Source organism: Nelumbo lutea, chromosome 8 (assembly GCF_056320005.1).
Source record: "Nelumbo lutea isolate HS-2025 chromosome 8, American lotus-T2T, whole genome shotgun sequence".
In the NCBI taxonomy this organism is placed as follows: domain Eukaryota; kingdom Viridiplantae; phylum Streptophyta; class Magnoliopsida; order Proteales; family Nelumbonaceae; genus Nelumbo; species Nelumbo lutea.
Genome location: NC_142691.1, coordinates 21,162,653 through 21,177,309, shown reverse-complemented (window position 1 = coordinate 21,177,309; position 14,657 = coordinate 21,162,653).

Below are 14,657 nucleotides of genomic sequence, written 5' to 3'. Positions count from 1 at the left end.
AGCCACAAAGAACTCATCTTTGTAGGGAGGACCTTGCGGAGAGGACAAATGAGGCATTATTTGAATTGAAAGTAAGGTTGGTAGAGCTATTTAGTCTGTTAGCTCCCTACATAGTCTTTGAGTTCATAAAAAATGTAAACTATAAACTGATAGCTTCAATTTCTAAAAAGTGAGAACTTAGCTTTGGTAAGATGAGAAATTAGCTTTTATAGGATGAGAACTTAGCTTTTTGTAGCGTGTTCCAACAGACGACGCTAATTGATGTAACCGTTTCTGGTCACGTACCAATTTTTTGTGATGTACAATTTTTTTTGGCTAAGTACCTCGTTATTTGACCCGGTGGTGACATGCCTTGGTGATGAGCTACTTGGTGACAAACTGCTTGGTGGCGAACTGCCTGGTGGTGAGCTCCCTGGTGGCAAACTGCCTGGTGGCGAACTCCCTGGTGGCGAACTACCTGGTGACGAACTGCCTCGTGGTGAACTCCGTAGTGGCGAGCTCCCTGGTGGCGAACTGCCTGGTGATGAACTCCCTAGTGGTGAACTACCTAGTGACGAACTGCCTGGTGGCGAATTGCTTGGTACTGAACTCCCTGGTGACGAACTACCTGGCGGTGAACTCCCTGGTGGCGAGCTCCCTGGTGGCGAACTGCCTGGTGGCAAACTCCCTAGTGGAGAGCTACCTGGTGGCAAGCTGCCTGGTGGCGAACTGCCTGGTGGCGAACTCCCTGGTGGAGATCTACCTGGTGGCGAGCTCCCTACTAGGCGACATGTGACAATGGTAGAGCTCCCTGGTGCAGCGCAACCTGACTGCCCTTTACATGAGGTGGTCTTCTTTCCTTTGTAGGTAGTGGGAGTTGAGGGACCTGCGAAAACTCAATCTTTTCCTTCTCTTTGTAGGCGGCAGGAGCTGAGGGACCTGCGAGAACTGAATCAGAGGACCCGGGGGTATTTTCCCAGCGGGGGCTCTTCGAAGCTTAAGTTAGCACTTTGATTGTAGAGAGCTTTGAAGATGATATTGGAGAAATAAGAGAGCTAGAGAGCATGGATTACCTCCATTTTTTCCATCCTCTCCCCTTTGGGGGGTGAGGTCTTTATATATCGGAGTCCTCGCGGGTTAGGTGGGTGAAAAGCCTCCAAATGGTAAGACTCGTCACATCCCGTCAGAACTGGGGTATGGTGGTGAACTCCTCGAGGTCGTCAGGCTGGCGCTTGTGTCAGGTCGGCGCCTGGGCCAGGTTGTTAGGGTGGCGCCTGCGTCAGTCGGCGAGTCGGTGTATGGGCCAGGTTGTCAGGTCAGCGCCTATGTCAGTCGGTGCGTTGGTGTCTAGGCCAGGTTGTCAGGCAGGAGATCTTCCTGCGATATACCAAACTACTCCTGTACGGAGCTACCCTACAAGTGGCAAGCTGCCCGGGGTAGCTATGCCGAGCTGCCTGGCTCTTTGGTGAGCTACCGAGCTCCTTGGTGAGCTCCTTGGCGAGCTACCGAGCTCGTGGGGTAAGCCGTTGTGGTTCATCGGTGGGCGTCTTATGGGTGGCTAGGTCGGATCATGTGCTAGGCTGATCCAGGTCGGCCAGGTCGCGCAGGCCGCGCAGGTCATGCCAGGCCGCGCGCAGGTCGTGTAGGCCGCCCGCAGGTCGCGCAGGCCACATGTAGGCCGCTGTAGATCGCGCCAGGCCGCACCAAGCCAACCAAACCGGTGCCCAGGTGAGTCACCAACTTCGTAAGTTGTTACTTGGGTATTTGCCTAATTGTCATGAGGTGCCACGTGTCACAATTTTGCTGAAAGGCTAAATCTACCCTCATCAAGTACCTTTAGAGCATTTCAACATGTCCATGTGTGTTGAATCATAAACAATGCTTTTAGTCAAAAAGGATTAACTTTACTACCATGGTTTGAATTAAATATACATTCATTCCCTCTCCCTCAAATCAAGTGGTTCAGACTAAGGACTTAGCCTAGAATTGAAGGAAAGTAATAAGTATACAAGTATGAAAAATAAAGCAAAAGGCCGAAGTCATAATGAGCTGAAAGCAATAGATATCAATAAAATCCATTGGGCATGAAAGTGATGTAAAACAACCATTAAAGTAGTTATTGTTTCTCTATACAATTATGGCAATAAGATAGAGTTTTTCTTATTCTTCTTCTCTTTTAAGAAACAGAAGTATGGAGTAAACAGATCAACATGGTCAAGTGAATCCGGCCAAACCACCATCATCTTTGAAGCATCAATGATTGTGACCTATGAAACATTACCTAATAATATATATGCAGGGTCATAATACTGTTAAGTGGAAATCACTGTTTTTTTTTGTGTAATCCCATATCATCATCATCATCATATTATAATAATAATAATAATAATAATAATAATAATAATAATAATAATAATAATAAAACTTTGTGGGACCCATGAAATTAAGACTTTTCTTTGTTTATTTTTCAGAAGCAAATATTTTTGCCCATGCTGGAATCTGGGTGTCTTGTCTTTGAATTTTTCTATATTGTCATGCATGCTTATACTTCTCTCCATCTTGAATGAAAGTGGGTGGGGTTAACTATTTGAATAAATTAAGCGCCTTTTTCCCATTACAAAATAACAATTTCAATCATTAAGGCTGCATTTGGAAGCGATGTAAATCAAGAATCAACTTAAATTTACATCGGTTTGGTTTTGTAGGCATTGTATTTGCATGTAAATTTTGCATGATTGACATAAAGTTTTACATCAATAATCGATGTAAAGCATTACACTCTTCCACCCATCGCATTTTTCAAAAAGCAACGGTCACTTTTACAGTTCAATGTAAAACACTATCGGTGTATTTTTACACTGGTGACATTTTACACTGATTCCAAAATGCAGCCTAAGGCTCAATTTGTTTGCAACGCGAATTTCATTTGCATTAATGTATGAAAGTGCAAATAGACTGAGTATAAATTCTGATTATTTGTTTGCAAGAAGTAAAATTAAGTGGTTCTCACTATATATAAGGAGAATGAAGGCAGGTGGATTATTTGTTTGTGAGTGATGTAGAAAGCAATATGATGTGGTCCCCACTTTATATGAGAGAGAATTGAGATAGTAGGAAGGTGATGCAAAATTTGCATCAAATTTTATGATGCAAAATTTGTATTAAAGTATCTTCTCCCCTTATGCAAGGTAAATGAATAAAAAGATTGTTATGGCCCTAAGAGAAATAATTGAGGTATTTATCCATGTTGCTTTTTCTTACTAGGATGGAGTGTAGTGTCTTTTTTGGGCATGATTGAATACTTTATTAAAGGTGAAGGCCTCTTGTGTAAAAAAATGGAAAGTACAATCAAATTTATCATCAAGAATGCCCATGTGGTACTTGTAAATTAAATGGGTGTTCTATATAGACTTGGATATGCTCACAACAAAAAGTGTTCCAATACGCTTCCAATGTGATATGTGCCCACATATCTCACCATTAGATTTGTTCATGGGCCGGGTAGCTCGATGGCCTGGCCTGGCCCATCCCGTATCTTTGTCGGGCTTGGTCATTTAATTAGGCCCGCGGGCCTAATTTCGGGCCTAACACAGTAAGCCCGACTGTGTTTCGGGTCGAGCTTAGGATTTGTCAAAAAATCTCGGCCCGACCAAACTCAGCATTATATATTTTATAAAATATATAATATGTATTTTATATATTATATAAAATATAAAAATAATATAATATTTATTAAAACATATATTTATAATTTAATATATACATTTTTTATTCTTTTCTTTATAATCTCTCTCTCTCTCTATTCAGCCGCTAACGGTATGAACTAAATTTTGGGTTCAACCCCAGGCCCGGGCTTCGGGCTTTTTATGAGTGCCAAGCTCGGGCTTGGGCCTTAAAAAATTATATTAATACAGAGTGAAAACCCGGCCCGGCCTGGCCCATGAACAAGTCTACTCACCATGAGACTGGGACCCACTATATCTGCAATTTGCAGATACGATGATACTAGAAATTGGTAATACAGTTTTTTGTTGTGAGCAGATTCAGACTCGATCTACACCATGGGTGTTCTTGTTTCATTCTTTTATTAAAGTTGTCACATCAGCGACGTTTTTGAACCAAATTTTTGTTTTGAAAAGCCAAGTCATTTTTGTTTTAAAAGAATCCTTATTTTTGGAACCATCAAATTAGAATACAAATATTATGTATGTATGAAAGCATGCTCTTTAAACCATAAATTGTGGGAGTTCTACAACTTGAATGTTTTTGAAATCGCCACATTAATTGGCAAAAAACAACTTCTTGAATTTTGTTTTGTTTTTACAGAGAAAAAACAAGTTAGTTTCGTTTCAATAAACAATACATTCTTTTTAAACTATCAAAATAACAGTTTAAAAAAATTGTAACGTAGAAACTATATGATTTATATAACATAGTATTAGAGAATCGGATGAAAACATCTTTTGAAATCATAAACTAAGGAATATGTTTCTGGTCTCAGTTTTGAAAACAAAACACATATACAACTAAAAACGTGCTTTTTTGTGTTTTTTCTTTTTTGTTTTGAAAATCAATTTATTTTAAACCAGATGGTTTTCGATTTATTTTTGAGACTGGCAACAAGAAAAACATTTCATATTGTAAATCCCCCTTTAAATAACCATTTTATTTTCAAATTAAATGGTTTTGATTTGTTTTTAAAACTCACAGCAAGATAACATTCATGTTGGAGAACATCAAATTCTACAAATTTTCTCTTTTGCAACATGCTAGATGTTCACTTCAAGAGCATCTATCCTATCTATAGTTGAATGTGAATCAATTCCACTCCAACTTGATACATTATAACCACATATAATAATAGTCAAGTATATAATACTAATATCTACACAAAATCTAATATACTCATTATAATCAAATCTAATCATATTTAATATAGGTACCCCAATATTCCATTGATCACAATGTTCAAACAACCTATCAGATGCAGAAAATAATGCTATATAGTTTTACTCATGCCCCCACATACATAGATATAGGTGTTGTTAAAAAAAAAATTAACTTAAAAAAAGCATATATTGCAATTTGTAATTAACCCGTTGACTAGGTCAAATAGGTTGTTGGTTGGCTTGGTTCAACCGACCAGATTAGTGGGTTGCTGATATAGTCAACGGTTAATCTGAATTGGAACCATGACGAAATGATGGGTTGAAAGGTCTGACCGGCTAGGTCAATATAAATTGAAAATACCAGTTACATGCATCACTTGGTATTATCCATTTACTTATATTTTCGAAGTAATGTTTGAAAATTGAAATAATGGGTTAATTGCACCTTAGCCATAATCTTTTGAAGGCACCCCTTGATATTGTTTAGGTGTTCCAAATCCTCATACCCAAATTTGATATACTGCATCAACTACATAATGGGTTCATTGCAGCTTGGACATAATCCTTTGTAGGGGTGCAAGTCGGGCGAGTTGGGTAAGGTTTATGGTCAATCCGGATCATTCTAAAATCTGGGCTTAAGTCCTGAAGTCAAACCTGATTTTTCCAACATAAGCCTAGCTCGCACTTTAATATGATGCATTCGGGTTGGGCTCTGGCCTTGGTTGGGCTTGGGTTGGCCAATGAACTCACTCTAAAATTATACATATTTATGCAAATATATAATATTGTAGATTGCAAGTCTTCAACAGGGCCAATAAACTATATAGAGATAGTTTCCACTTTCTTAGGAGGTCTTTTGATGTATATACTTTCAAGTATGTAAATAGACAATAGAATTTACTAGCTCATGAATTAGCTACCTAGGGTTGGAGGGGGCTTTCTGAATTGGTATTTCAACTACCCTCCAAGGACTGGATGTACATATTTTGAAGTCTTTAATTTAATATTTTTATAGTTTTCTTGCAAAAGGAGAATGTGAATCCCAATTCCTAAGGCTGTGTTTAGTTGCAGTGCAATTTTATTTGCACTAGTACAAATGTATAGGAGTGAAAATAAAAAAGAATGTAAATTTTGACTTAATTTTAGTTTGGGTTTTACTTTATTTCATTTCAGGTCTTATTTTACTTCATAATAAAACAAAGTAAGGTAAATTTGAAATAAAAGTAAATCATAATTTGCACTACCATGGTTTTATATTAGTGCAAATAAGTTCGCATTGCAATCAAACACAACCTAAGGTTCAGTTTTGAAAGATTACAAATACAAATATATATAGTGCAAATACATACAAAATAATACAAAATACAAGGTTTTGCACTTACATATTTGAATTTATACTCTTTCCAAATTGAGCCTAAATATCCCTTTTTGGAAATGATATGTATTTCTTGATTTACCCAACATTGGTTAGAGGTGTAAAGTGGGTTGTGTCGGGCCAGCATGGCACGGCCTGCGGGCTGTCACGGGCTATGCTGCCCTCCCTGGTGAAAAATTTAGGGGTCGGCTCGGCACAGCCCACGACCCAGGCCCGTGTCGTGTCGTACAGTGCTAGGTTTTTTTGGGTCTCCAAACACAGTGACAATGTCTGATTTGTCACATGAAGTTGGGATGATGGATGGTAGGATCTAATTAATGAGATTTGTTGGAATATGATCTAGGCTTGATGGGGGGGAGGGGTGAAAGGGAGGGCTAAACGAGGGAATTTTGAGCTACAATTTGGTAGGTAGGCATGGATTAGGGTGAGGAGTCAAGTGGATGGTTTTGATATGAGGAGTCAAGTCGATCTTGGTAATCATTCAGGGCCACCCGAATGGGATCTTGATGTTTTTGAGGTTGGTTGTTGAAGACTCATGGTGGGATTCACTAATTGATTATTTCCTAGTGATCTTGGGGTGATGGATATGTTGGATTTGATTTTGGAGTTGGAGTTTGAATATCGCACGGATCAGGACCGTTAGAAAGGGGGTTAGTATGATGAATGGTGGATCTTTGCGGTTTAGTCATGAAAGTTGATGTGTAACTAAGTTGCAGTTTTCCAAGTCTAAGGATGATGTCTGATCATGAAAGTTGAGGAGTCAAGTAGATGGTTTTGATATGAGGAGTCAAGTCGATCTTGGTAATCATTCAGGGCCACCCGAATGGGATCTTGATGTTTTTGAGGTTGGTTGTTGAAGACTCATGGTGGGATTCACTAATTGATTATTTCCTAGTGGTCTTGGGGTGATGGATATGTTGGATTTGATTTTGGAGTTGGAGTTTGAATATCGCATGGATCAGGACCGTTAGAAAGGGGGCTAGTATGATGAATGGTGGATCTTTGCGGTTTAGCCATGAAAGTTGATGTGTAACTAAGTTGCAGTTTTTCAAGTCTAAGGATGATGTCTGATCAAGGTTCTTGTTTGTCATGTGGATTGTGGTAAAGGAAGGTTTTCTCGGGTTTTGGAAGCCTCAAGTTTATCTGGTTGTGTTTCAAGTTTTTGGAGTACCAAAGAGGTAGAGTGAAGGGGCCGAGCAAAAATTAGGTGGTAACGGTGATGTTATCCAATATGTATGTCATTATTGCATGATGTTTGGTGCCATGGTATTTTATGCAAGAATATTTTTGGATAAGTAGCTTATATGGTGATTACTTAACTTCCCAAAGTGAAATTCCACCTTCACCAATGGAACAAAGAGTATTTTGAAAGACATCGATGGAGGGTGAATTGACCCGACCTCCTAAGCAGGCGACACGTGGACAAGACTCAGCATAAGCAACAACTCAGCATGACAGCCTGATTACAACCCAGTGTAATGAGCTCGCTGAAACCCTCGCGGGTCAGCTCGCTACATAAATAGCTCGCTGCAGAACAACTCACTACAAAGTGAACTCGAGCTCACTAGTGTGCTAGACGAGGAACACTCCAAGCTATTTCAGCTCGCGAGCTTGGACAATTAGCTCGCTCCAACCCTTTGGTAAGGCTGCCTCGAAGGCCTCAGGCGGAATCACCTCGGGACGCCCCAGCAGCTCGGTACAAGGTAGCTCGCTATTAAGCAATGTGGCGTCCTCAAGAAGCTCCTTATCTGTTAAGACCATACCCGTCAAATTGCACCTACGTCTCTTGACTGACGGCACAGTATCTACCAGCCCAGCGGGCTGCACCCACGTCTCTCGATAGGTGGTGACGTGTCTGTCCTTCCCGGGTCACGTCTCTCATCCGATTGGGCTAGTACCCTACAATGGTTACCAGCGCAGCCCTGGCGAATAACGGCTACGACAGAGGGCCAGTGGCAGTTACGACCGATTCGATAGAACAACCAGTATTTAAGGACCTCGATTTCCAAGGGGCAGAAGCAATTGAACTGATCTAGCACTATCTACACTCTCAGCTCTCTTTGCATTTCCTACAGCTCTCAGAGTTCTAACTTAAGCATCGGAGTATTCCCACTGGGCAAGCTCCTTGTGAATCCTTCACCTTCCTCTTCTCAAGTACCGTCCGTCGCTAGCTAGGAAACAGGCGTCCGCCGGCTAGGAGTGCCTGGATCACGCTGCATCAGACATGATATCGGGTAACTTACAACTAACCAACTAGATGGTTTTTCATCATAAATGTAACTTATATGGTGATTATTAAACTTCCCAAAGTGAAAGTCCACCCACACAAGGATCTAACAAATTAGGGTTATCCGAATTCAATCCAACACTATTAATTGTAGATCTGATCCGAAAATCTGATTGGATCTCATAAACATGGATTTGAATTTGAATCCAATGAGGAAGTTGGATATTTGGATCTAATCCGAGCCGATTTGATTTTTTTTTAAATAATGAATTATTAAAATAAAAATAAAATATAACAATTTAAATAAAAAATAGCAAAAAATACAAGTATCTTTTCAATTATTTTCATATATATACATTCTTTTTATAAAAAAATAAATAATATAACAAATTTATAAAAATACAATATAAATGATATATTTATAAATAAATAACATGTCTAAATGTTATATATATTTATAGAAATAAATAAATAACATATATATTAGATTGGATCTTCCCGGATCGAATAGGGGTGATCCTAATTCTATCCGATGTTTGATCGGATCCTAATATTTGATATGAAGATCTGAAATGGGGACATTCGAATTCGAGAATATAGAATTAGACTTTGGGTAAAATCACATCGATCATGATCTGATCCATTTGCACCCCTTTTAGTAGAATTTGATTATGATGTCGGAAAGACATGATACCGGAAAAACTTACAACCAACCAACAAGCATCATAAATATGGTAACTAATCACATGAGTTTTCATTAAAATTCAAAGGGGTTGTGATTGGTCAAAGCCTTTCAAGTATCAAGTCTTTTTGGCATCATAGGGAATAAATCTGTAACTACAAAGGAGGGAAAGGGGAAAATAAAATGTATCAACTTCAACAACAATATTTTCATTGGCTAATAATAAAAGAGAAGATGTGATTGACACTTCTTGATCACATGTCATGTTTGCGTGTGTCAATGTAAGAATATTTAGATATATAGGTCAACATCAACATGACATGATTATTTAATTGCGTTAAATTTTCAAATATGTACATGACTTTTTTATTACATGGGCATAATAAGACACAGCTTAAATAACCCAAATTAACATGATTAACATATTTAATTCTATACTAATAACATCAACAACCCGAATTAACTTGTAATCAACATGACTAACCTGCTTAAATTGTAAACATTCAATCATACATTACCTATCTAAATTTAGAAAACCATTTAATGTCATTCTTAATTACCATAATAGTATTTCAACCAAATATACATGCATGGCACTTGAAACATTGGGTCATAAACAAGTCACTTTTCAAGTTGGGTGGGTCAATCCAAAATTCACACATTTATTAATCATGTTAAATAGGTCAACATGATTTTGACACAGGTATGATTGAGGTAAACCCAAACCTACTAAGCTTTGGTGAACTATTATTGCTTCATTTTTTTCCCTTAAAAATGCCTTTTGAAATAGCAGCTTGTGCATCACACAGGTCACCGTTGGTATATACTAGAAAGAGGAAAGAGGGGAGATGAGGGGTTCCCTCACCATAGAGCTCACATGTATCTACTCCCTTGCTTTTCCACACGTGTGATAAAATCATTAAAAATATAACAAGTAAAAAATTAAAAGCCTCATGACATCTCTCATCCCATTGAATCCCTCTTTTCCTCTTAAATCTCTCATTATCCCTTATGGCTCTCTCGAGTAGGGGTGTAAATTAGATGCATTAGGTTAGGTTAACGGCCAACTTAAATATGAGCCCTAGCTTAGCCATACTAATGTCAAAACCCAAATTTCCCACCATTATATGGGGGTGAATCAATCTTCTTCTTATTCATTGGTTGTTCTTGTTCAAAATAAAATGTAGTAGGAAAGCACTTAACATGTGCCTTTGGTTATCTTTGTTGGGCTACACAATGGGGGTAGCCCATCCCCAAACCCTTAATCCCCTAGCCCTAATGGCAACAAGATGTGATCCTAGGTCTACTACAATTGGCTAGAGAACCTATCAACTAAGCCACTACCAGTTGGTTCTCATGCCAAGCAATTGGTTTATGTAATTCTCATAACATATAAGCTATATAAAAAAGAAATAAGTTTGAAGCTCAATAACTAAAAAATAAAATAATTTTATACTATTTTATATGTAAATAATTAGAAATATATAAAAAATTAGTAAATCATTATTACTTCATTTTTTTCCCTTAAAAACACATTTTTAAATAACACCCTGTATATCGCACTAGTCATTGCATGTATAGAAGGAACAAGCTTGAATTGGCTTTATGATATTGGATCTTAATTAATGGTAATTTTAATGCAGTAATAGGCCAAAGATACAAAGCACAAGGGCTAGAATAGGTGAAGGGATGGGCAAAGCTGGATCAAGTTTTTCCACAGCCAAAAAGTCTAATTAAAAATCGCTCATTGGATGGAACAGGCATTGATTGAGGAGATCATGACAAAATGTTTTTTTGTAGTATGCAACACAAGTCATGCAAATAGGAAAGATAATATCTTGGCTCATATCAGCAACTAAATCTAGAAAATATAGAAACATAGACATCGAAATACCACCACACTAGCTATGGCATCACCTTTTTGGCCTTAGTGATGGGGCGCATTGTAAATGTTTTGAATAAAGGGTGAAATGTTCTAATACAAAATACTTTATACAATACTGACAATTTCTATGATGTCAAAAGGGTAATATAATATATATAAGAAGAATCTTTTACCAGGCATACCCTTTCCCATTTAAGTTTTCATGAATACTAGGGTTGAGTAGAAGCTCAGGTTAGGGTTAAACTAAAAAGTATGAACCTGATTTAATTTCGGGTTGGGTTGGGTTAGGGTTGAGGCCTTACCATCCCAAACTTGACTCAACTTCATATTTGTATGTGTGATTATCATATCAACATGTATTTATGTATGTAAATACTTCTATATATAATTAAATATGAATGCATGCATGCGTATATATACAATTATATATCCTTTAATGTATATATGTTATGTGTATGAATGTGTATTAGTGTATATGTCAATAATTTTAAGTTTCAATGTAAAATTTTATTAAACCATGAGTCTTGGAAATAAGAACATATGACATGAAGAGAAGTAGAGAGAAGTGAGATAAACCCAAACTCAACCTAACCCGAAAACCCAACTCAATATGGCCCGGTTTGCACCTCTAATATCAGGATTGATTGGTTGATTGATTATCAGTTTTTCAAATATCATTCTTTTTATATCATAGTTGATGGTGCGCAATCCGGCTGGTCCTAGCTGTCAACGGCCTTGCCTCTGAACGGAGCTACAGGGAAACTGAAACGGAGAAGATGAGGGAACTCCGGGGGGAACCCGGTGAGATTTCTTCGAAGCTCAAGTTAGTATTCTCTCAAAGGCAAGATAAAACCAGATAGTGCAAAGTTCACATACCTTGTTCTTGGGGGGTAGGGAGCCTTTTATAACCACTTCGCGCACTCACTCTGAGGCTTCTATCAGGTTGGGTATGATTACTTTTTATGCTTCTGCCAATTCGGGTGTCATCCCCTCTGCCGGGATAGAACTGCCACTGCTCCTTGTCGGAGCCGTCTCTGTAATTGGAGATGGCGGTGGCAGGTGGCGGCAGCAAGTGGCCGTTTGAAGTGCGACGGTCAAGCGTCAAATCCCAAGTCAATCAGGTGCGCCACCCTTGGATACAGTCTTCCTTAGTGTCAAGCATGGTACGATTGTCCAGTTTGGCATCCTAGAGGCGAAGTGTTGGAGTGGTGAGCGAGGTGAAGTCTTGAGTTCGGATAGAGGTGTGTCCCGAACTGCCATGGGGCAGGCCAGTTCGGGTTATTGCCCTTTGTGTTTGTAAGGTTTGGGGCCTAAGGGAGAACTCGGGCTCCTTGCAGGGAGTTTGGGCTCTTCGTAGGGAGTTTGGACTGCTAGCACCTCCTTTCGGAGTTCACGCCTCGGGCGCGCTATTGTGCCGAGCTGTTGCTTTGTCACTTATGCGCTAAGAGACTTGCCCTGGCGAGGGGAGTTCGCGAGGTGGCGGGTGGATTTGTCCCGTATTTCAAACCGTTTGACTAATGGCGCGAAGTGCGCATTCGTCAGGATTTTTTTGGGTTTCTCAAGCGCCAAAGAGACGGGAAGCGCGACAATCTGTCTAAAAATGCTGACAGGCGTGGCGGCGCACGCTTATTTCAAATTTCAAAAAGCGCGCCGCTTGGGAGACGTGACAGTGGGTCTTTTCAAATTTGAAAAAACGTGCCGCTACCACTTTTAATACGAGGAGACGTGCACTGGTGTTCTGTCAGTTTTAGAAAGACGTGCACCGTCGTTCTATCAGTTTCAGAAAGACGTGCGCCAATCGCATCTCGGTCTCAGGGGACGTGTGGTTAGTGCGACTGTGGGGCGTTGGGTTGACTTTGATATGCGCTATTGGTTCTTGGTCACTGTGGGTATAAATAGTAGGGGACCCCGGTCGCTTTGTCACTTATGCGCTTTGCTTCTTGAGCTCGCGTCCAAGTTTCAGCTCGTGTCTAGGCTTTTAGTTCGCTCTCAGGATTTTAGCTCATGTTCCAGTTCTCGTAGTCTATTCAAGCCTTTTTCCGAGTGAGTACTTTCCTGGAATCCATCTTTTCTCCTCGATGTGTAGGTTGGATAGCTCAGACGGTTCTTCAAGTGGGTCAGATGTAGGTTCTATGAACCGAGTTGCATCCCCTGGTGGTCCTAGCGAACCGGAGGTAGATCTCGAGGAAGAGCTTGAACCCGTAGGCCGAGTCGCCTCGGGTAGTTTGGCGTCCACCTCTCGTCGAGGTCAGACGTTAGACAAGTTTGGTCCCTCGACCATGACGCCTAAGGGGCTCCAATCCCTTATTACCTATTACAACTTGCTTGGGGAGTATGCCTACTTCATACCTTCAGGCAGTTTCCCTTGGGAGCACGGTCCTGATGAGATCGTGATATTCCGGGAGTAGTTCGCTGCGGGGTTGCGCTTGCCTTTTCCCCCTCTTTTTGTCGAGGTCATGAACCACTTCGGCATTACTGTCGGCCAGCTTCATCCGAACTCCATTCGTAACTTGGTGGGGACAATCTCTCTATTTTGCGAACAAGGTTTTCTTTTAGACTTGGAGATCTTCTCTTCCATTTTAATGCTTAAGAAGCAAGCGGGTCCGCTTCCCGGGCGTAGGTGGGCGTATTAGTTGTCTCCTCGCCTAGGTTTTAAGCTTTTACATGAACTTTCCAACAAGGTCCCGATGTGGAAGCGGGACTACTTCGGGGTGCGAAGTGTACTGGGGTGGCCATTTCAGACCAGGTGGGGGATGGCCACCCCTGACTCCGGTGTTACGCTTGATAAAGAAACGGTGAAGGGCCTCAGGCAATGGGCACAACTTGGGCTAAAATGTCATCAGTATCTAATGGAGGCCAAGCTCATTGCGGCCGGCCTGAGTTCGGGTATGTTCCTTACTCAGAGGTTTCTTGTTTTGCTTTGTTCTTTTGTTTTTTCTGATACCAAACTCTTTTTTACATGTGTGATGGACTCAGAAAGGACTCGTGGTGGGCACCTGTTTCAAGGCATGAAGAGGAGGAAGCGAGTCACCAAACGAACTCGTGCCCGGCTACCCCAAGATGCGGAGCCTGAGGTACCAGACTACCTGTCAGAGGATCTGCCCAGGGAGCCCGAGGCGACTCCAATGCAAGAAGCGCCAGGGGCCCCTTATGCCGAGACTACTTACATGGGGTCTCCCGCCTACTCTGGTGCTCTCGCTTACTCTGGGTCCACTTATACGCGAGATGGACCCTCAGGCTAGGAAGCCCAAGGGGAATTCAGGAGCGTGTTGTCTCCGAACTACGCTCTTCAAAAGAGTAGGGAGGCCACCTTCCCTGAGGAGGTCGCGGCGTGGGCCGATCTTCCTTTGAACTAGGTGGCCTGTCATGCTGCCACTCATGCCATGGTGGTGAGTCAGATTTTTTGTCGAGCTCTTTTACTTTTATCCCTCTTGTTGTCGTTCTGATCACTTGTTCTTTCCTTTTGGTAGGCGAACTCTTCTATCCATGCCTTGGCGGCCTAGGTGGAAAGGAGCTCGAGGCAGGCGCGAGCTACTGAAGAGGCTCTCCGTGTTGCCGAGATGACATCCCGAGCTGCTGAGGCGGCTACTCACATTGCACAGACCAGGTAGGCGAGGTCT